Source organism: Pleurodeles waltl, chromosome 8 (genome assembly GCF_031143425.1).
Source record: "Pleurodeles waltl isolate 20211129_DDA chromosome 8, aPleWal1.hap1.20221129, whole genome shotgun sequence".
Classification (NCBI taxonomy): Eukaryota; Metazoa; Chordata; class Amphibia; order Caudata; family Salamandridae; genus Pleurodeles; species Pleurodeles waltl.
Genome location: NC_090447.1, coordinates 384,533,820 through 384,555,638, shown reverse-complemented (window position 1 = coordinate 384,555,638; position 21,819 = coordinate 384,533,820).

Below are 21,819 nucleotides of genomic sequence, written 5' to 3'. Positions count from 1 at the left end.
ACTGAATGCCTCTTGTTGTCACTACACATTCTAAAGTACAGCATTTGTAATGTGACTTACATTAGGCTGATTGTAATATCTTTGTTTAGCAAATAACTATTATGCAATCCAGTTTCAACATGTATTATTCATGTCTGAAAAAATGGATTCCTATGAAAGAGCAAGACACCAATATTTAAGCAGGTTGTGCGAAGTGTAATTGTGTGATGTTGTGTTATAAGGAATAAAATACCCTCTCCTGTACATTAAAAAAGTTGTTCCAAGTCAATTTGGAATTCCATGACCTTTGAATAGAACTCTGGGGGTCATTCCTACCCTGGCGGTCATAGACCGCCAGGGTAGGTGACGGAGGAAGCACCGCCAACAGGCTGGCGGTGCTTCCGGGGGCATTCTGACTGCTGCGGTAAAGCCGCGGTCAGAAAAGGGAAGCCGGCGGTTTACCGCCGGCTTTCCGCTGCCCCAGGGAATCCTCCACGGCGGAGCTGCAAGCAGCGCCGCCATGGGGATTCCGACCCCCTTCCGCCAGCCTGGTTCTGCCGGTTTTCACCACCAGAACCTGGCTGGCGGGAACGGGTGTCGTGGGGCCCCCTGCAGTGCCCATGCCACTGGCATGGGCACTGCAGGGGCCCCCTAACAGGGCCCCACATTGATTTTCAGTGTCTGCGTGGCAGACACTGAAAATCGTGACGGGTGCAACTGCACCCGTCGCACACCAGCAACTCTGCCGGCTCCATTCGGAGCCGGCTTCCTCGTTGCTGGTGCTTTCCCGCTGGGCGGGCGGGCGGCCTTTTGGCGGTCGCCCGCCCAGCGGGAAAGTCAGAATCACCGCGGCGGTCATTTGAAGTTAGAATGTTAGAATGACCCCCTCAGTCTTTGGCCACATTCCTCTAATGATCTCCAAACTCCTCTGTGACTTGCATTCAAGTACAGCAGGGGTACTTTATACCATCTATTCCAGTTGCATTTTATTTCCTATAATATTTAGTCCCCATATCAAGTGCATTGGTATCACCAGCTGGAGCTTGCCTAGCCTCTATAGTGCTGGGCAACAACCAAGCCTCACCTCTTAGCATATCCCTACCACCTGCATCAGTATACCACATTAATATCAATGGCTCTAAAAGACAATAGAGAATTGCATGTCATGGTTTGCTGTATCATAAGACCGATATGTATGCCTTTTTTTTATATATTTAGGCAAAATATACATAAAACATTTTGGGGGTTATTACAACTTTGGAGGAGATGTTAATCCGTCCCAAAAGTGACGGTAAAGTGACGGATATACCACCAGCCATATTACGAGTCCATTATAGCCCATGGAACTCGTAATACGGCTGGTGGTATATCCGTCACTTTACCGTCACTTTTGGGACGGATTAACACCTCCTCCAAAGTTGTAATAACCCCCCTTATGTTTAATTTCATAATGCTCTAATGAGCTCATGCTTAGATTCTCTCTTTTAATTTGATGGTCCTGTGTTGTTTTTCAGTGCTCTATGTTTACTTCTCGTCCTCTACTGTCATCAGTACATTCTTACATAGTGCTCTTTTGCTCTTTTATCAAAGTGTTAATGTATGTGTTATTACCCATTCTATACACCTATATCCCTCTTGCACACAGTAAGTGATATTTCTTGTGCCATAGCAACTAGCATGCTCTTTACACAATGTCATTGTTGGTCCACTTTAATAACTTAAACTTTTAGTATTGGTTTATTCAATCTGTATCATGGATCCATGAATATTCACTGTGTTTGTCTCTTTTTTCAGCTTCAAAGATAAAATGGCCCCTGGTATACTCACTACAGGCCTACCAATATAACATCAAGGAAAATATTACAAATATTAAAATGGCTCTCTAATAGCCATCAGTCAGGTAAGTCTGTGACATAAACACATGTATTTCTGTATAAAGTCCATTTTAACTTATTTTCATCCTTTATTATTTCGTACGTATGGCCATTGATAAATATCTGTCATTGGTTTCCAAATTCAATATTTTTTTGTTTATGTTCCTTGGTAACATTACTATTAATGTTTACATTTATCCACCAAATAGTTTTTTTCTTTTAGTCTTTTGAATAACTGCTGGTTCTCTATCTATCTATCTATCTATCTATCTATCTATCTATCTATCTATCTATCTATCTATCTATCTATCTATCTATCTATCTATCTATCTATCCATCTACCTATCCATCCATCTATCTATCTAACAGTTACAGGGATGTTAGAGGTAGGTTCACATTTTAAATGTACAAAATCTGAAAAATTCAGCTGTTAGAGTTAGTTCAAGTAACTGTTATGCATGCCCTAATGTAGCTATAACTCGTGCCCTCACCATGAATTGTTAATTACCCCAGATATTACAGCACTCATGACATCGTTTCATAGCATTGTTGATAATGTCAATGTAATAATTTCAGTAAAGTTACTGAGGAGAAAACTGTGCATGGCTTGACCAAGTTATAGTTACATTAGGGTATCAGCTATAGTCCGCAAGACCCCCCTATTATTTCTTAAATATGTTGCCCCGGAGAGATAGTGGACCCTGCGGCCCCCACTGCATACTTTTCATACATAGCCCTGAGAGGTGGAAGTCTCTGTGGCTAAGGCTGTCCACACTACCTCCCCTATTAATTACATAGTAAGTTGCCCCAGACTGGTGTTGGTCCCTCGGGGCGCAGGTGGGCCACCCAGCCCCCGCATACTTTGTAAACATAGCCCCAGGGAGGTGAGTGTCCCCAGGGCCCAGAGGGTCTTAAGAACTCCCCATTGTATCATTTAATATTCAGCCCTGGTGAGGTGGTGGTCTCTGTAAAAGCCCTTGGAGGGTGGGCCCATGCTTTTTTTGAGATCTTAGTGCCCCTGGGATCTGTTCAACCCAGGGGTAGTTGCTGAGAAATGTGGAAGACTGAGTTTGTTTAAAAATCTTGGTGAAATCCGCAGATCCAGCTGTGAATTTTGGCAAGATATAAAAAAAGGGGCTTACCCTGCCCTTTTCTTCTTTTGTTCTTTTAACTCTTACAAACAGTTTCAAAACACACTCACTGAATGATGTCATCAGTAATGTCATATATGATGTCATCAGTGATGTAATCATGAGTGATGTAGTATGTGAAGTCATAAGCAGTGCAATGCAGGGGCATACGTTGTAGTAAGCTGCGGTAGCTATAACTGTTGATTTTCTCTGGTTTTGGACAATTGAAAGCTGAGTCAAACTACTACATTCCTGTAACCTTTATTCCATTTCCTAACTATAACGTCTTTGTAATCTTTGGTTTCTTTCATTGAATTTCTATGTTTTTTTTATGTTGTATTTTCTAACTATAATATGTCTATTAATTAATGCACTGCAGAGATCTTTGTCATCTGAGAGCAATAGTATTGAAACATAATTGTAGCACTGGAAAATAGTGGCTTGTGTATGTGCTTCATCTGTATCTCAGTGTCACTTACATTGAGGTAAACCATTTCACTGCCGCAATAAACTGCCCCATCACAGTTATCTTTTCACAAAAAATTGGGCAACTGCTTTACATACATTAAAAGAGTATATGCACTGCATTGCCCTGTGACCCTGGTCACTTCAACCATTGCTACTCCTGGCACTTATTCTTTCATTGGCTACGGGGATCAGGTCTTTTTCAGCTGTTAACTTGAGGGGTTAATTTAGTGTTTCACTTACTGTATTTTAAAAAAAATATATTATTCTCAAATTTGTTGCGAAAAGTCACATTAAATGTACTCCGCTGTTGCAGAGCAGACATCAGCAAATTCAGTGTGGTTCTTCCAATATACACATATATTGTAATGAATGTTTGAGGTCTGTACCTCACTAATACAATGTGTAAACTGAACATTTTATAAGTAGCTTTATGATTAAAGACTTTTTTTTTTTATTTCCCGCATTTGCAACAATGTCGGAATACGTGACAATATTGGCATAACTTCGTAACAAAGATATTTCATTGTGAAATACACTTTCATTATTCTGGAAAGTAAACCCCCTACCCCCAGTTTTCTATTCTTCACACTTCCAGTGCTCAAATTGGAAGCACCTATTAGAACACCTATGCTTTCCAATAGTGGAAAGTTATCTTGTTCTTTTTTTTTCATTAAAAAAAATAAAATGGCATCTGGTGGCAGTGCAGAACAGGAGCCACACCCTGTGGAGGATAATTTTTCAGAGGAGGAGAATGCAGCAAAGTGCCAGTCCATTGCTTGGGACTTTTTATCATCCACTCCGAGGAAAAAAAACAGGGTCAAAGCACATGAAGTGCTCTTTGTGTGACAAGACTCTGTCAAGGGGTACATCAAAAAAATACTCCTGTGGCACTACATGTAGGTTTACCCACTTGAAAGCATAACACACGAGCACTTTTGTAGAGCGCAGAGGACGCACAGAGCACAAGTTCCCTCAGCGTCCCATACTACACCAATCATACTATGAGAGCCTATTTCTTCTGAAGTAGTCCAGCATCTCCCTGAGAAGTCCCCGGTTCTGAAAATAATTAGGAAATTTTGTTTGGACTGCAAAAAGTCCTCACTATTGGGGAACAATCTGTTGCCGTAGTTCTACATGCAACAAAGCACGACAAATGTTCTTTTTTTCTTTTTTTTCCATGAAATGACACTTGTTACCCCAATTTGAAGCTTTTGCAGTTAATATTACTTCCAGTTTCAATTTTATCCCTGAAAGAAACAAAAAATACAACATTTTTGAAAACTAAAAAAGTTCCAAAAACACATAAAAAAGGTTCTTGTTAGTACCATCTTTCATGCTTTAAAAAAAGACTAAATATGTGTTTGTGTGTGTATAAGAAAGAGTACAGGTGAGTGAGTTTGTTTAAAAGTGAGTGAGTGGGTGCATGAGTGAGTGAGTGAATGTGTAAGCTTTTGAGTGGGAATGTATGCAGGTGAGTGAATGGTGTGTCAGTACCTGTATGTGTTCTTAAATGAGTGTGTCAGTTTTAGTACGAGTTTCTGAGTGGGTATATGAGTGGCTGTATTGCTGAGTGAGTGGGTGTGTGAATGTGTGTATGGTTGTGTGACTGAGGGGGTCATTCTAACCCTGGCAGTCGGCGACCGCCAGGGCTAAAATGACGGAAGCACCGCCAACAGGCTGGCGGTGCTTCCTTGGCCATTCTGACCGCGGCGGTAAAGCCGCGGTCAGAAAAGGGCAACCGGCGGTTTCCCGCCGGTTTACCCCTGGCCCAGGGAATCCTCCATGGCGGCGCTGATGCAGCGCCGCCATGGGGATTCCAACCCCCTTACCGCCATCCTGTTCCTGGCGGTTTTCACCGCCAGGAACAGGATGGCGGTAACGGGTGTCGTGGGGCCCCTGGGGGCCCCTGCAGTGCCCATGCCACTGGCATGGGCACTACAGGGGCCCCCTAACAGGGCCCAACTAAGATTTTCAGTGTCTGCAAAGCAGACACTGAAAATTGCGACGGGTGCCACTGCACCCGTCGCACCCCTTCGACTCCGCCGGCTCCATTCGGAGCCGGCATTCTCGTAGAAGGGGGTTTCCCGCTGGGCCGGCGGGCGGCCTTCTGGCGGTCGCCCGCCGGCCCAGCGGGAAAGCCAGAATGGCCGCTGCGGTCTTTTGACCGCGCTGCGGTCATTCGGCGGTTCCCGCTTGGCGGGCGGCGACCGCCGCCCGCCAATGTAGGAATGACCCTCTGAGTGTTGTAAGTGCTTGTATGGATGAGTGAATGACTGAGTGAGAGGATGTAAGGGTGAATGAGAGGGTGTGTGAAGTACAGTATGGGTGAGTGATAAAGTAGTGTGTATAAATGGCTGTGTGGGTGAGTAAGAAGGCTCATACGTAGCTGTATGGCTAAGTATCTGAGTAGCTTTACAGGTGTGTGAATAGGTGTGTGATTGTCTATATGCGTGAATGAGTGACTGTGTGAGTGGTAGTATGAGTGAGTGAGTGACTGTGTGATTGACTATGGGTGAGTGATTGGGTGTGTTAGTGCCTCTGTGAGTGAGTGGCTGTGTGAGTGCCTGTATGAGTGCATGAGTAAGTGTATGGGTGAGTTAGTGGGTGTGTTAGTGCTTGTATGAGTGAGTGAGGGGCTGTGTAAGTGCCTGTAAGGGCCAGTGAGTGACTGTGTGAGTGGCTGTATGGATGAGTGAGTGGGTGTGTGAGTGTCTTTGTGGGTGAATGAGAGTGTGTATGAATGGTTGTATGGGTGAGTGAAGGACACATGAGTAGCTGTATGGGTGAGACACTGGCTGTATGAGTGGCTGTATAGGTGAGTGAACGTGTATCGGAGTAGCTGTATGGTGAGTGAGTGACCTTGTCAGAAGCTGTATGGGTGAGCGAGTGGGTGTGTTAGTGTCTGTATGGGTGAGTAATAGTGTGTGTAAATGGCTGTATGCGTGAGTGAGTGGATGTAAAAAAATGCGATAGCCGGATGGGGGTGGCGGAAGGGAAGGAGGGGGTGTGCGTCCAAAAAATGCCTCCAACCAGACTAGCGCCATTTCCTGGTGCACATCCACCGAAAACATGACTCCTGTCTTCAGAAAGATGGGAGTCATGCCCACCACCCCAATGGCCAGCACAGGAGACAAGTGTCTCCTGGGCATGGCCATTGCACCCTGTGCCATGCAGGAGGCCCCAAGTTAGGTCCCCTGATGGCAACAAAATAAATAAATTAAGAAATATTTACCTGGGATGGGGTCCCCATTCTTTCGGTGTCCCTCTGGTGGGGTTAGAGGTGTCCCTGGGGCTTGGGGCAGGCACCTGTTGACCCATTCTATGGTGTTTAACCATGGAAATGGGTCCACAGATCCCCTAATGCCTGGTCTGACCGAGGCATTAAACTCCTCCTCTCTCCTGTGCATCATTTTAGCACAGGGGGATAAATATGGGGGCATGAGGATAGTGTCATTTTGTTTGGATGGCAAGGTAGGTTCACTCATCTAAAAAATGGTGCAAACTCCTATATGTTGACATTATACGTGTCTAACGTGAACATATAAACATGGACTTAAGTTTGCACCGAATTTACATTAAAAAAAATAACCCAAATTCAGTGCGAAAGGAGTGTAAATATGGGCCTAAGTGTTCGAAATCAACATTTTACTGTGTTGCTTGTTCCATTGCAGTTTCCACCTCATTCATGGCTATTGCAGCTTCATTTTCAATAATTGGTTGTCCAAGAGGACCGTGAATCAGTGGTCCTGATTATTGGCTGCTTTGTAAACTCTCCTTAGCTATCTCAGCAGCTATGGTTTTGTCCTGTTGAATCTCATCATTTAACATTTGAAAGTAGTTTGCAAAGACTCAACACGGAATACTGTCTTTTATAACGTTGAAAGAATCTTCATAGCAGTCATAGTTTCCAAATAATTTGGATTCAGCAAGCCAAGGCTTGAAGAGTTGTAGAAGTGTCAAATAGAGAAACTCTTTTTTGCCTGAAGTTCTGCAACTAAGTTTTCTGTGGTAATTATATTTTCTTTGGTATGTCTCACCAAACAACTGTCACATTCAACTACTACATAATTTCCTTTTTGTATGTTTTCTGTCACATTGCTTCTATATCTCTAGTGTGGAAGTACTGCATAAAGAAACTTTTTTTCTAGACGTGGACTCCTCTTTGGATAGTTTGTATCCAACATATTTGATTTTGCGATATCTGAACTTTCCAGATCAAACTCTGTTAGAAACTAAATTTCTGGAAAAGACTTCAACACTCTATTTCACATATGTGCAAAGCTTGGACTTACCCAAACATTTCCCCTGACTTTGAGATCAAACTAGCTGAGCTCAACCGATTAGAGCACTTATCGAACCCCATCTCTCTGTGGTGGAGCATTTTCAAGCTGAAGCTATACAATTTCTTAGTAAGACTCTTTTCTGCAGAAATCTCCTCCTACATCTCCTTCATCTCTTTCTTCTCAGATTGTGTAATATATGAAATGAGCAACAGTGATAGATTTGTCTGCAACAAACTGTATGTCCATGTTCGCATTCCACATTTTCAGAATGACTGGATTATAGTTATTAAGCTACTTGGAGGCCTCTGTTCTTCTCAGTTTGTATGTACTTTTCTGTGATGTTTGTGTCATAGTATGTCTGACTGCAGATACAAAGCTGTTTACTCTTCCTTTTGAAATGACATATCATGGGAGTACAAAACAACAGCTTGTGTAAAATGTACCTTTGCATCTGTGTTTTCAATGACAGTACCTTCAACTTCTATAACTTTGAAAGCACAGAACTTGTTGTCTCAGGTCTTTTTTCACCACTATATTTTTGGATGGCGCATGTAACATACTGTTCTTTGGAAGAGAAGACAGACTCATCACTACCTCTTCCAAATTTTGGTGCATCTTTTATCCATAGCAACATATGAATACGAATAGCACTTCTTGCTTGATACTCCTGAGGCCAAAATAAATCAGGTAGCTTTCCAAGAGATGGATTTGTTTTTTGTTGCAGATAAGAGACATCATGGCTTGAAAACTTTGGTTAAAATATCTGAAAACATTAGCAGGATCAATGTTCACTTCACTTTGACGTCCATAATGTTGAAGTTTGCTTCACTAAAAAATTCAAGCAGATCATGCCATGTATGCTCAGCACAACTGAATGCCAGAAACCAAGTACGTACACCTAGGTTTCTCAACATACATTTCAGCTCACCATGACAATGATACCAATTCTCAATGGTACCACGTTGACATGCCATCAAATTAATCAAGTTGTATTCCAGCTTTTCATCCTTTATTTGAACTTTTCAACAAGTTCCCCTGCAGAGAGATTTTGCAGATTAACTCCTATCTTTAGAATTGGGTTTACTGCATATGATAGTCCTGACTAATGGTAGGCAGAGCTCACAGAGTTCTACTCCACTGATTTGCACGGAGTTATCTAAAAACTCAGTAAAATGATGCAGAAGTTCTTGTGTGGTGGAATGCCTACCGGTCTTCACTTAAGAAAGAAAGAAAGCTAGGCTTTGGGCTTGGAGATGTAGAATTGGTGATGGAAAGCTGCAGGTGCTGGACATCACATAATGCCTTCATAATTAATGAGCCTGCTCCCGTCTGCTGAGGACAGATACTGGTGAGTACCCTTGTTACCTTCAGTGATACTGCTCTCTAAAGGCTCCTTCAGAGACAATGGAAGGATCCTGTGCAGTTATTAACGTAGGGTCCTGGCATCCTTACCAAAGGGTTGCTACCTTCAAATTCCTTCACAGGGGTATGGGAATCATTTCCACTGTGACACTCTCTTTATTTTGAGGGTATAGTTTCACTGACCAGAGCAGCCAATGTCTCCATGTCCAGTACAATACCATTGTGAGCGCTAAAGATTCCTCGAAACACCACTTTGTACGCAGCCTTTTGCTTGCTCTTGCTCATCATGCAGAAAGGTTAGGCTAAGAGTTCCAGTGAGCAAATTTAGAGATGCAGGTGGAGGTGAGCAGCACAGGCTGAACGTGTCAGAACACCTAGAGGCATTTGGCAGCTATGTAAATGCAGTCTACAAGCTACTACCTGTGCTGTACCTGGCATTAGACCAAGCATGAAAGGTACAGAGTTTAAGCTTTAATCTGAGCAGCAGGTTTCTGCCATTTCACTCCCACAACTTTTCCTTCTTATTTTATAGTTGAGCTAACCTGATCTCATGGGGAACAAACCTTCTTAAACAGCAGGATGACAGTGATATCAGAAGGTTCATACATCACTATGGGGAATGCCGTCTTGTTTGCCTGCAACAACCATTGGTTTCAAAGCTGGGCAGGAAGTGACACACCAGTCAGCTGGGTTTGTAGAAGTGCTGGAATCCCAAATTTTGCCAACCGTTATCTCTATGTCTTGTTGACTGGTTCAAAAGGGGTCTGATTCTGATTGCTAGAAATCCATATAAGTGGCACTGGAGAATGTGTTCATGTTTTTTAGATCAACAAAATCCCCTTGTACTTAACAGGGATTTGAAGGGAGATAGCAGAGCCACACTTTGATGCCTGGCAATAGAACTCAGAGCATAGGAATTCTATTAGTCTTTCATTCCTGTCATTGCGGTTGAAAGGGGTATTGTATTGAAAAGAAACACACATAATAAACAATCCTCAATTTTGCAACAAAGCTTAATTAGCAAGCTATCATGGAGCTTTGTACTTTTCCTTTGTATACTTGTCAATATAAGGACACAAAACAAACGTTGATTGAGATAAAAGACACAAGCACATTTTGGCCAGTATTCTTGCTAAGGAAAGAAAGGTCAATCTGTATGTGTTTCAAGAGATGAGTGTTGGGTATGAACTTCACTCTGCCCATGACTGGTGAAGATTTTGGCCAAACTCCTTGCTCCGCTTGATAAATTTCTTCTGATTTAGATCAATCCACCTTGGATCAATCCACCTTTTCAATCTGACCTTTTGAGGGTAATGTTTCATACTCCATATGTGTTGTATCTTGAACAACATCAACATTTTTCTAATAAATATTATTTTGCACCAGGTGTAATGTTGCTTTTTTACTTTAACATCCACTAACTCTTGCCATATTGTTTTTTTCTTGGTAGGGACACCATTTACTAGAATAATAAGTGGTTCATCTAAATCTCTCTGCTCCCAGCACCCTATAGTTTCAATATTCTGTTTGAAATCAAATGGCAAGTACACAACTCTACCTTTATGATCTTTCTGTGGCTCTATTGAAGGTAACTTGCCTGTTTTGGGTTCCATACAAACTATAGCTTGAAGAAGATGTATACATTGTATGAGAATTGATTCATAAACATTTAAATTTTGAACTTCTTGTAGAAATTAAACTAATTCTAACTTGTTATGTACTGCTCTAGCTGGTATTGTATTATCCTATAACTTAATATATCAGTGCTTACATATAATTTGGGATGTGGACAAATCAAGCTGTTCCTCTAAAAACAAATAAGCAGCACATTCTTGTCAATTATCTCTGTTCTCTGCTTCAGTTTTTGAGTACAGAACAACATTAGAAGTTTGACTTTTGTAGTGAGTGTGTCAACATCATATACAAACACAGTTTGGTTTGGTTACTCTGAAGAAATTGTGCTAACTTTCCTAATCCCTTCTTTAAAGTTATCATCACTAACACCTGTGTCCTGTTCCTCTACACTTGCATATACCAAGTCCTCATTTTTCCTACACTCCTGTTTAGGACCAAAGAAACAAATTAAAACATCTTAACAAACTATTTCCACCTCTGCTAATGTATCAATCAAAAGCACTCTATTCATTTTTCCTAACCATAGGGTAGGGGTTTCGACATAGTAAAGCCTCCTAACTAAAGATTGCTTTTTCATGTGGTGTACAGCTAACATTCTGACGTGATGAAAGATGCTATGGCACACTGTCACTGTAAGTTAGTAAAATGTTTTACTTTGCATAGATCTAATCCCTGCAGCGTGCCTATTTTCTGTTTCAGACTCCTTCAGGGAAACATACTTAGGAAATGTCTCAATGTACAAATTGATTTCTGCTAAGCTCTGCACATACTGCTACTTTTCGATTTGTATATATTAATCATACTGAATGTAGCGGTTTTGCATATGCCTATGAATAACTTGGTTTTGGGTCTCTGTTTTTCTCCCCTTGCTCCTTTTTTTTCTTCTGTCTATCTATGGGTTGTTACATTTGGATACTCTGTACCTAGGACTCTCTCTGTCTAGTGACTGGCGGTGCCGGTGGGGGGGTGCATAGGGGTGGGTTGTCTCTTAGGGTTTTCAAGTTCTCTAACTGCCTAAGGGTGGGGGGGATCCCCTCTAACAGAGACGAGGTGGGGAGGGTTGGGTTGGGTGCACTGGATGGGGCCAGCATCGGTTGGGTGTGAGGTATAGGGCAGGCACAGATGGATATAGCTTTCACAGGATATAGGTTGGGAGCTTTGTGGGCTAAAAAATTGTCGGATTAATCAGATCAATCAGTGGATGCTAGACTCAGTATTATGGGAGCTGCACAGAGGTATTTCTATGTTATTAGATGCCACTCTGAGGCCGATGACTATCTATACTAGTGGGGAATGGGGAATGATTAGACTTAACTGTATGTGTTGGAACGTGTCTGGTTTGAATTTCTCCAACAAACAACAACTTGTACGGGATGAAATAAAAACATATAGCCCTCATTTAATATCATTAATGGAAACACATCTCGCCTACAAGGATAATCACTTGTTTAGGCAGTTGGGTTATGATGTTGTTAGCTCATCCCACATAGCCACTAAAAAAGGGGTTGCCATTTTAGTGGCAAAATATTTATCATTTACGGTATTAAAGACTGCCTCTGATGTTAGGGGCAGATGGGCTCTTGCCCAGCTCTTGGTATATGGTCAGAAATTAGTAATTTGTGGGGTATATGGGCCAAATTTAGATGACCCTTAGATGTTGAATACACTTTCAATTGTTTCATGGATTTCATGGATTACTCTATATTTTCAACAAACCATTCTGCTCCATCTTGCATGACTAGGACCAAGGAATCTATTCAATACCTCACCCCGGCTTCACAGGCTTGTTGACGTTTGGAGGAAGTTATACCCCGCTCTCCCGGGGTGCTCTTTTTATTCACATCCACACAGGCACTACCCTAGAATTGACATTTTGGGGGTTATTCTAACTTTGAAGGAGTGTTAATCCGTCCCAAAAGTGACGGTAAAGTGACGGATATACCACCAGCCGTATTATGAGTTCCATAGGATATAATGGACTCGTAATACGGCTGGTGGTAAATCCGTCACTTTTCCGTCACTTTTGGGACGGATTAACACCTCCTCCAAAGTTAGAATAACCCCCTATATTTCTTAACAGGGTCCTTATCGGAGCAGTAGAAACACAGATCTGCCTCAAGGTATGCTCTGACTATAATCTTATACTTTGATGGATTAACTATTCATGCCACAAAATGAAAAAGATTTAATTGGATGAATCAGTTTTGAATCAAATTAATAAGAAATATCCTCTTCCTTTGTTGATCTTTTGGGTGATTCCGCTGCACAGAACACTCCACCCACTTCTAGGAGTTAGAATCCAGTAATTCCTGATGCCAACTCTTCTTCTGAAGAAGATCTTCCAGCAAAAGGATTATCACCGCCGGGGCTAAAACGGCGGGAAACTGCTGGCCCCGGCGGTGTGACCGCGGCTCTACCGCCGCAGTCGTAATAAGGGCCTCCGTACCGCCAGCCTGTTGGTGGTACGGACGCCACATTACCCCTGGCGGTCTCTGACCGCCAGGGTTGTAATGACCACCTGAATGTTGTTTTTCACTGAGTTGAAAGAATCTTCAAAGCAGTCAAAATCCCCAAGTAACTCTGGGGGTCATTACAACCCTGGCAGACGGTGTTAAAGCGGCGGTAAGACCGCAAACAGGGCGGCGAAAAAAAAAAGGGAATTATGACCGTGGCGGAAACCGCCAACAAAGACAGCCACTTTAACACTCCAACCGCCACGGCGGTACAGACAAAAATCGCGCCGGTCACCGCCAACAGACAGGCGGGGGACAAAGTACCGCCCACAGTATCACAACCTACCAATCCGCCACCTTTTCCGGGGCGGATTCACCGTGGATAAAAACACAGTGAAAACAGCCATTTCAATGGGAAAATGCTCACCTCTACACACTCCACGAGGAACGAGGGCACCATGGAGCCGGAACTCCAAATACTCCCTGCGATAGTCTTCCTGCTCCTGTTCGATCATCTTCAACGCCGGCACTGAAGACAACAGTGAGTACTGCACCTACGACATAGGGGAGGGGGGAGGCAAAAGTCAGGGACACACACACGCAACACCCCCACCCGCCCCTCACACACTACAACACACATACCAATGCATATCCAAACATAACAGTAACAACCCCAAAACCCCCCGGAAGAATGCAAAGACAAAAGGAAATGAGTGCAACCATTGTAATGTATCAAAATACAGTAAGCACATATATACAGATATATATATATATACACATTAAACAAAATATACATCACGATTAGTACTGCAGGGGCATCTGATCGAAATACAACAGGCACCTCAGGGGGAAGGGAAGGGGGGGCACCTCAGCCGGATGATAGCACCACGCCAGATCCACGAGGGGCTCCATGCCCATTGATTGTCCTGGGGAGTGCAAAGCCACATTCTCTCAAGTCTCTACAGTGGGCGGCATGCCCACTGTACCATCCTGGGGAGTGCAAAGCCACAGTCTCTCAAGTCTCTACAGTGGGTGGGTTGCCCACTGTACCATCCTGGGGAGTGCAAAGCCACAGTCTCTCAAGTCTCTACAGTGGGTGGGTTGCCCACTGTACCATCCTGGGGAGTGCAAAGCCACAGTCTCTCAAGTCTCTACAGTGGGTGGGTTGCCCACTGTTCAATCGTGGGTGGGTTGCCCACTGTTCAATCCTGGGGAGTGCAAAGCCACAGTCTCTCAAGTCTCTACAGTGGGTGGGTAACCCACTGTACCATCCTGGGGAGTGCAAAGCCACAGTCTCTCAAGTCTCTACAGTGGGTGGTTTGCCCACTGTACCATCCTGGGGAGTGCAAAGCCACAGTCTCTCAAGTCTCTACAGTGGGTGGGTTGCCCACTGTACCATCCTGGGGAGTGCAAAGCCACAGTCTCTCAAGTCTCTACAGTGGGTGGTTTGCCCACTGTACCATCCTGGGGAGTGCAAAGCCACAGTCTCTCAAATCTCTGCAGTGGGTGGTTTGCCCACTGTACCATCCTGGGGAGTGCAAAGCCACAGTCTCTCAAGTGAATGACAGTCTCCACTGGTACTGGAGGAGGACTGGTGCAAAGAGTGCTTCATCCTGTTAAGGACTGAGGTAGTGGATGCTGTTCTCCACTGGTTCTGGAGGGGGGCTGGTGCCCAGAGTGCAACACTCTCCCCGTGACGGTCCCAGTTCCGTCATTGCCCCTGCCACACATGGGCTAGCGGTGCTTGAGTTGGCGGTGCTTGCCCTGTTCAGCGGTGCTTGACTTTGCACTTTCTGACCTGTTCAGCTGGTGCTTGCCATGGCGGTCTTTGACCTGTTCAGCAGTGCTTGCCCTGTTCAGCGGTGCTTGCCATGGCGGTCTTTGCCCTGTTCAGCGGTGCTTGCCCTGTTCAGGGGTGCTTGCCTTTGCTGTCTCTGACCTGTTCAGCGGTGCATGCCATGGCGGTCTTGGTCCTGTTCAGCGGTGCTTGGCCTGTTCAGCGGTGCTTGACTTTTCTGTCTCTGACCTGTTCAGCGGTGCATGCCATGGCGGTCTTGACCCTGTTCAGCGGTGCTTGCCCTGTTCAGCAGTGGTTGACTTTGCTGTCTCTGACCTGTTCAGAAGTGTTTGCCATGGCGGTCCCTCATAGCCCAGCGGGACTGTGGCTGCCGGGGCCCTCCTGGGCGTGACGATGGGACTGTCCTCCTGGGCACTGACTCTGGCGGTGATCTCCTGACCACTGACGATGGGACTGCCCTCCTGGGCACTGACTCTGGCGGTGGTCTCCTGACCAGTGACGATGGGACTGCCCTCCTGGGCACTGACTCTGGCGTGGGCTCCTGACCAGTGACGATGGGACTGCCCTCCTGGGCACTGACGCTGGCGGTGGTCTCCTGGCCAGTGATGATCGGGCTGGCGGTGGCCTCCTGGGCAGCGGGGATGATGGTGGCCTTCTCTGCCGTGCTGCTCTTCCCAGACTTTGGCACTTTCTTCTGCCCCTTCCCCACCTTGGGAGGAGTCACAGCGGAGTGGACACTCCCCCCGGGACCCTTGTGAGCGGCTTTGCCGGCTGGAGTCTTCCCCCTATCCCGCCGGGCACTGTCCAACTTCTGGTGCTTCACAGGGGGTGGACTGGCTGTGATTTGGCTCCGTGTCACACTGGCTGCCCTGGTGCCAGGTGCACTCCACATACCTCTAACAGGCACCACTGGTACCGGAGATTTTTTGGCTGAGGTGCTAGTACAGGACCTATGAATTGGAGGGGGGGTAGTGGGAATGAGTTCAAGGTTGTTCAGGAAAAGTTTCTTAGGAACACTGGTACGGGTAGCTGGAGGGGGTCTGGGAGTGGAGGAAGAGGTTGTAGGAGGTGTAACTTTTGATGATTTGGGTGCAGGTGTATGTGCTGGAGGCTGTCGTGAGGTGGATGGATGTTGGGTGTGTGTGTGCCCCCGTTTGTGTACTTTGGGAGGGGGCGTCACAGACACACTGGGAGAGGACACAGGGGACGTGTAAATGGTAGTGGGGGTGGTGAGTGCAGGCTGGTCTGATGGTGTGCTTGGGATAGGCAGAGGTACAGGGGATTGGGTCTAGGTGGAGGAAGCTGGAGGGGGGAGGCTAGAGACAGGGACAATGGCTGCCATCAGTGCTGAGGCCAGAGATTGCAGGGTTCGATGATGGGCAGCCTGACCAGAATGAATGCCCTCCAGGAATGCATTAGTGTGTTGCAACTCCCTTTCTACACCCTGGATGGCATTCACAATGGTAGACTGCCCAACAGCGAGTGACCTGAGGAGGTCAATGGCCTCCTCACTCAGGGCAGCTGAGGTGCCTGGGGCGAAGTTGATGCCCACCCTCCTGGGTGAGCGGGCACGGGGCGAAGGCTGAGGGGCTGCTGGGAGGGCGGTGCTGATAGGGGGGGTGGCGGCTGTACCTGTAGAAGTGGGGGGCACAGATTTTGCCGCCACCACAAGGGAGCTCCCATCGGAGGACGAGTCCGTGTCGCTGGTTGCTGATCCTGTGACCGACGTGAAGCTCCCCTCGCCCTCCGTCCCACTGGTGCATTCAGAGTCCGTGGTGTGGCCCTCCATGGCATGTGGGATGCAGCTCCCTCGTGCTCCGGTGCCACTGTACCTCCGCCTGATGATGCTGATGCACAAAAGAACAGGGAGAGCACAAAAAGGGGGGGGGCGACAGAAGAAAGACAGGTTGAGTGCATGGATTACCGCTACCGTTGGCGGACAATACAGACACAGCAGCCCCCTGCACTATGCCGCGCTGTTGGGCTCTACAGATGCTGTTCCTGGGATATGGCCTACATGGCTATGGTGGACATCAGCACACATGGATGACACAGGGGCATGTATACCTGTACTTGGCACTCTACAGAGGTGGGGTGGAGTGCCACATGGCCTGCATTACGGAGTGGCCTAGCCTACGGAACTCGCCCTGGCCTAGGGAAACCCACAGCCCTCCTCCCCCACCCAGACACCTTCACTGCGCGCAAAGTCCGCAGAATGATGTTGTACTCACCCCCTTGTGTCTGCTGTGATTCCCTCAAGCACCCATCCAACTCAGGGTAGGCCACTGCCAGGATCCGGAACATCAGGGCGGTCATCATGCGACAGGCACCCCTCCCACGTTGGGAGGCCATCCCCAGCTGAGCCTCTGCCGTCTTCTTGCTCCAGCGACGAATGTCCTCCCATCTTTTAAGGCAGTGGGTGCTTTGTCTCTGGTGGACCCCCAGGGTCCGGACGTCCTTGGCGATGGAACGCCAAATATCCTTCTTCTGGTGGGCGCTGACCTACATGATATGTACAGGGGAAGAAGAGAAGTCATTACCAACTGCACCGTCGAAGTGAGTGGCCCACATCCCTGCCCTTGCCATGTGGCACATGCATTCACAGTCCTTCATGCTCGCAGAACTCCACCCCCTTCCTTCTTACAACCAGCCCTCTCCACCCAGGCATAGCCCATACAACTTGCTCTCTATGTACTCACCTGTTGGTCGGGAGGACCGTAGAGTAGCGTGTACTGTGGAAGGACCCCGTCCACGAGCTTCTCCAACTCCTGTGCAGTGAAGGCAGAGACCCTTTCCCCAGACGCACGAGCCATTGTCGCTTCCAGACCGAGGTCACAGCAGCACTTGCAGTATAGGTCCTCTCCTGTCGAAGATCAGGTATCGAGTGATAAACAGATAGAAAATGGCGGTCACGTCCGCGCCGGTGCGTATCATCACTGCCGGCGCACTTCGTCATTGGCTCCTGGGACCCATAGGGTCCAATGTTAACCAATGCAGCATTGCGCAGCGGTCTTCGACCGCCTACCGCGACGGTGTACAACGCCAGCGCAATTACCTCACATCCCATTGTCCAACTTTAGAGGTCAGGCAGCCGCCATTTCAGGGGCCCACATTGCTTCAATTTCAACTGCGTCACACATACCTAGGCCTGGACTCAACACACTTACAGACAACTTTTTGGATTATGTTTCATGTTCTGTGTAGCTGTGGGTACATACCTCTGAGTTGCTTGACTCTGTGGTCGCTGTTGTCCTTCCTAGGCACCGTCAGCTGAGACATGTGAGGAGATGGCGGAATCCTCCGGTGTACCGACCGCTGGTGGACCTGTTGACAATGGAGGAGCGACATTTTATCATCACCTACAGGTTTGACAGTGCCACAATCCAGGAACTGTGTACCCAGTTGGAGCCTGACCTGATGTCAGCAATCCACCATCCCACAGGAATCCCCCCTCAAGTGCAGGTGCTATCAGTGCTCCATTTCCTTGCAAGTGAGTCTTTTCAAACAACAGTGGCCATGGCATCAGGGATGTCCCAGTCTATGTTTTCCAACGTGTTGTCCAGAGTGTTGTCTGCCCTGCTGAAACACATGCGGGGGTACATCGTTTTCCCTCAGGTGGAGGATTTGGCTACTGTTAAAGGTGACTTCTATGCCCTTGGATATATCCCTAACATCATAGGTGCCATTGATGGGACCCATGTAGCTCTGGTCCCCCCCACAGGAGTAAACAGGTGTACAGGAACCGGAAGAGTTATCATTCCATGAATGTACAGATGTTATGTTTGGCAGACCAGTACATTTCCCAGGTAAATGCTATGTTCCCTGGCTCTGTGCATGACGCCTACATCCTGCGGAATAGCAGCATCCCTTATGTGATGGGTCAACTCCAGAGGCACCGGGTGTGGCTATTAGGGGACTCTGGTTACCCCAACCTGTCATGGCTACTGACTCCAGTGAGGAATCTCAGGACCAGGGCAGAGGAACGCTACAATGAGGCCCATGGGCGGACTAGGAGAGTGATCGAACGCACCTTCGGCCTCCTGAAGGCCAGTTTCAGGTGCCTCCAGGTGGTTCCCTATTCTACTCACCAAGGAAGGTGTGCCATATCATCATCGCCTGCTGTATGCTTCACAATCTTGCTTTGCGAGGCCATGTGCCTTTTCTGCAGGAGGATGGTCCAGATGACGGTGTTGTGGCAGCTGTGGAGTCTGAACCTGAGCGTTTGCGCAATTTTACATCAAAAAGTACAAATATGGGCCTACGTTTCGCAAACATACGGTTAAGTTCTCCATTATGATGATACCAATACTCATTAGAAGCACGTTGACATGCCATCAAATTCATTAAATGGCATTCCAAAGTTTCATCCTTACCTTGAACTTTGTCAACAAATTCCCTTGCAGAGATATTTTAAAGAATAACTCTCTTCTTCAGAATGTGATTTACAGCATAAGATAGTCCAGACAAGTCACTCTCAAACAATAGATGGGATATATATGGAATACACTTGCAAAATCTAGATTATTCTGAATATAGTCTACTTGACCTGTACTCAGCTGCTGATATTTGTACAGGCTAGTCATCATTCCTGCCACCTGCTCCTGTGGAAGATAGATGTGAAAAACAGCAAGCTTCTAAACTTTTTTCCCATACACTCATTGGCGCGCCCTTTGCTTGTTCCATTTGATAGAGATCAAAAGGATCTCCAGTAACGTCTTTGTAATGGAGTGGTTGCATGCTACAATGTTCATATATATCTTCTGACTTCAATCTATCGACATTTCGCCATTTGATGCTAATGTTTGATTATTGATACGATTACATCTACAACAACATCAACATTTTTGTAAAAACCATTATTTTCTTTTAAAGTATATTGTGGCTTTTTTTTACTTTACTAACATCCCCTAACTCTTGCCAGATTTTTTAATTTTTGGTGGGCATAATATTTACTAGACTAATGTGTGGTTAATCAATGTCTCTTCCTTTAAGTCCTTTATGTAGCTCTGTTGGTGGTTGTTTCACTGTCTTTGGTTCCATTTGAACTATTGCTTGAAAAGGGTGTATGGTTTATATTAGAATTGATTCATAAACACTTAATTGATGATGTTCGTCTGAGATCGATACCAATTCCAATCTGTTATACACTACTCTAGCTGGCATTTTATCTTATCATAACAGTATTTACATGTAGTTTCCTTTGTTGCCAGATCAAAGTGTTTCTCTGCAAATAGATATGTAACAATTTCCTGATAATTATCTCTGTTTTCTTGCTCACTTTTTGAAAATACAAATACTTTGCAAGTTTGGCTTTTGTAGTCAGCGGGGTGACAACAGATACAAACAAAGTTTGGTTATCCTGAAGTAACTGTGTTAAACTTTGATATCTCTTGTGCACATTTTTCAATAGTAATCTCTTTGTCCTGCTGATCCACACCTCCAGCATCCAACTCCTAATTTTCTCCACACACCTCTGCAGGATCAAAGAAACAAAAGTGAACATCTTAACAAACTAGTTCCACATTTGCCTTAGTACCATGCAATAGAACTCTATTCATCGCTCCTAAACACAAAGGTGGAGGTTTTACATAGTAAAATCTCCAAACTAAATTTCTAATTTTTGAATTATGCAAAGCTAACATTCTAAAGTGATGAAAAGTGCTATTGCACACTTTCTTTGATAGACACACCAGTGAACGCCCGTGTAAATGTGTGTATTTCCTAACTTTGCATGGATCTAATCCTTGCAACATTACAATTTTCTGTTACAGACTTCTGTGTGAAAATTCTCTTATGAAAGTTCTCAGTTTATAGACTGATTCCTGACGAATACCGCAAATACTGCTACAGTTGCACTTCTATAAAGGGGCTTGCCTACACCTTCCTTGTACTTCTTTAAATATTACTTTCTTTACATTCCTAGGAACTAGCTCTTCTTTTTGTATGGGACTGCCACTTTTTGCCTCAAAGCAATGACCAGTTCTATCAACTGTATGCACTACTATGTTCTCTTGTAAGTAGCTCTCTTCATTAAAATATGGCTCTATACAAGATATGTGCTTCCATCCACCTTTAAAATTTTTAGAAAAATTACTTTTATTAATAAGCTTTTTTCTAAAGGTTTATTCTTCGCACACAATACCATTTTGTCTAGTGTCCTCATTATGGTCAATATTAAGATACATTGGTGGTCATTACAACCCTGGCGGACGGTGTTAAAGCTGCGGAAATACTGCAAACAGGCCGGCGGACAAAAAAAGGGAATTATGACCCTGGCGGAAACCGCCAACAAAGACAGCCACTTTAACACTCCGCCCGCCACGGCGGTGCAAACAAGCAGCGCGGCGGTCACCGCTAACAGACAGGCGGAAGACAATGTACCGCCCACAGTATTACAACCTGCCAATCCGCCACCTTTTCCGGGGCGGATTCACCATGGATACAAATACGGCGGAAACAGCTTTTGCTATGGGAAAACGCTCACCTCAACACATCCCACGAGGAACGAGGACTCCATGGAGCCGGAACTACAAATGCTCCCTGCCCTTGTGTTTCTGCTCCTCTACGACCAACAGCTACGTAGGCGCCGAAGACAACAGTGAGTACTGCACCTACGACACAGGGGAGGGGGGAGGCAAAAGTTAGGGGGACACCCACCAAACATCCCCACCCTCGCATATTACAACATACACACCAATGCATTCACAAAAATCACAGTAACAACCCACAATCCCCCCGGAAGAATGAAAAGACAATGCGAAATTTGGTCAAACATTGTAATGTGGCAATATACATGTCATCCCAAAATATACAGATTTATATTTGAAAATCAGTCAT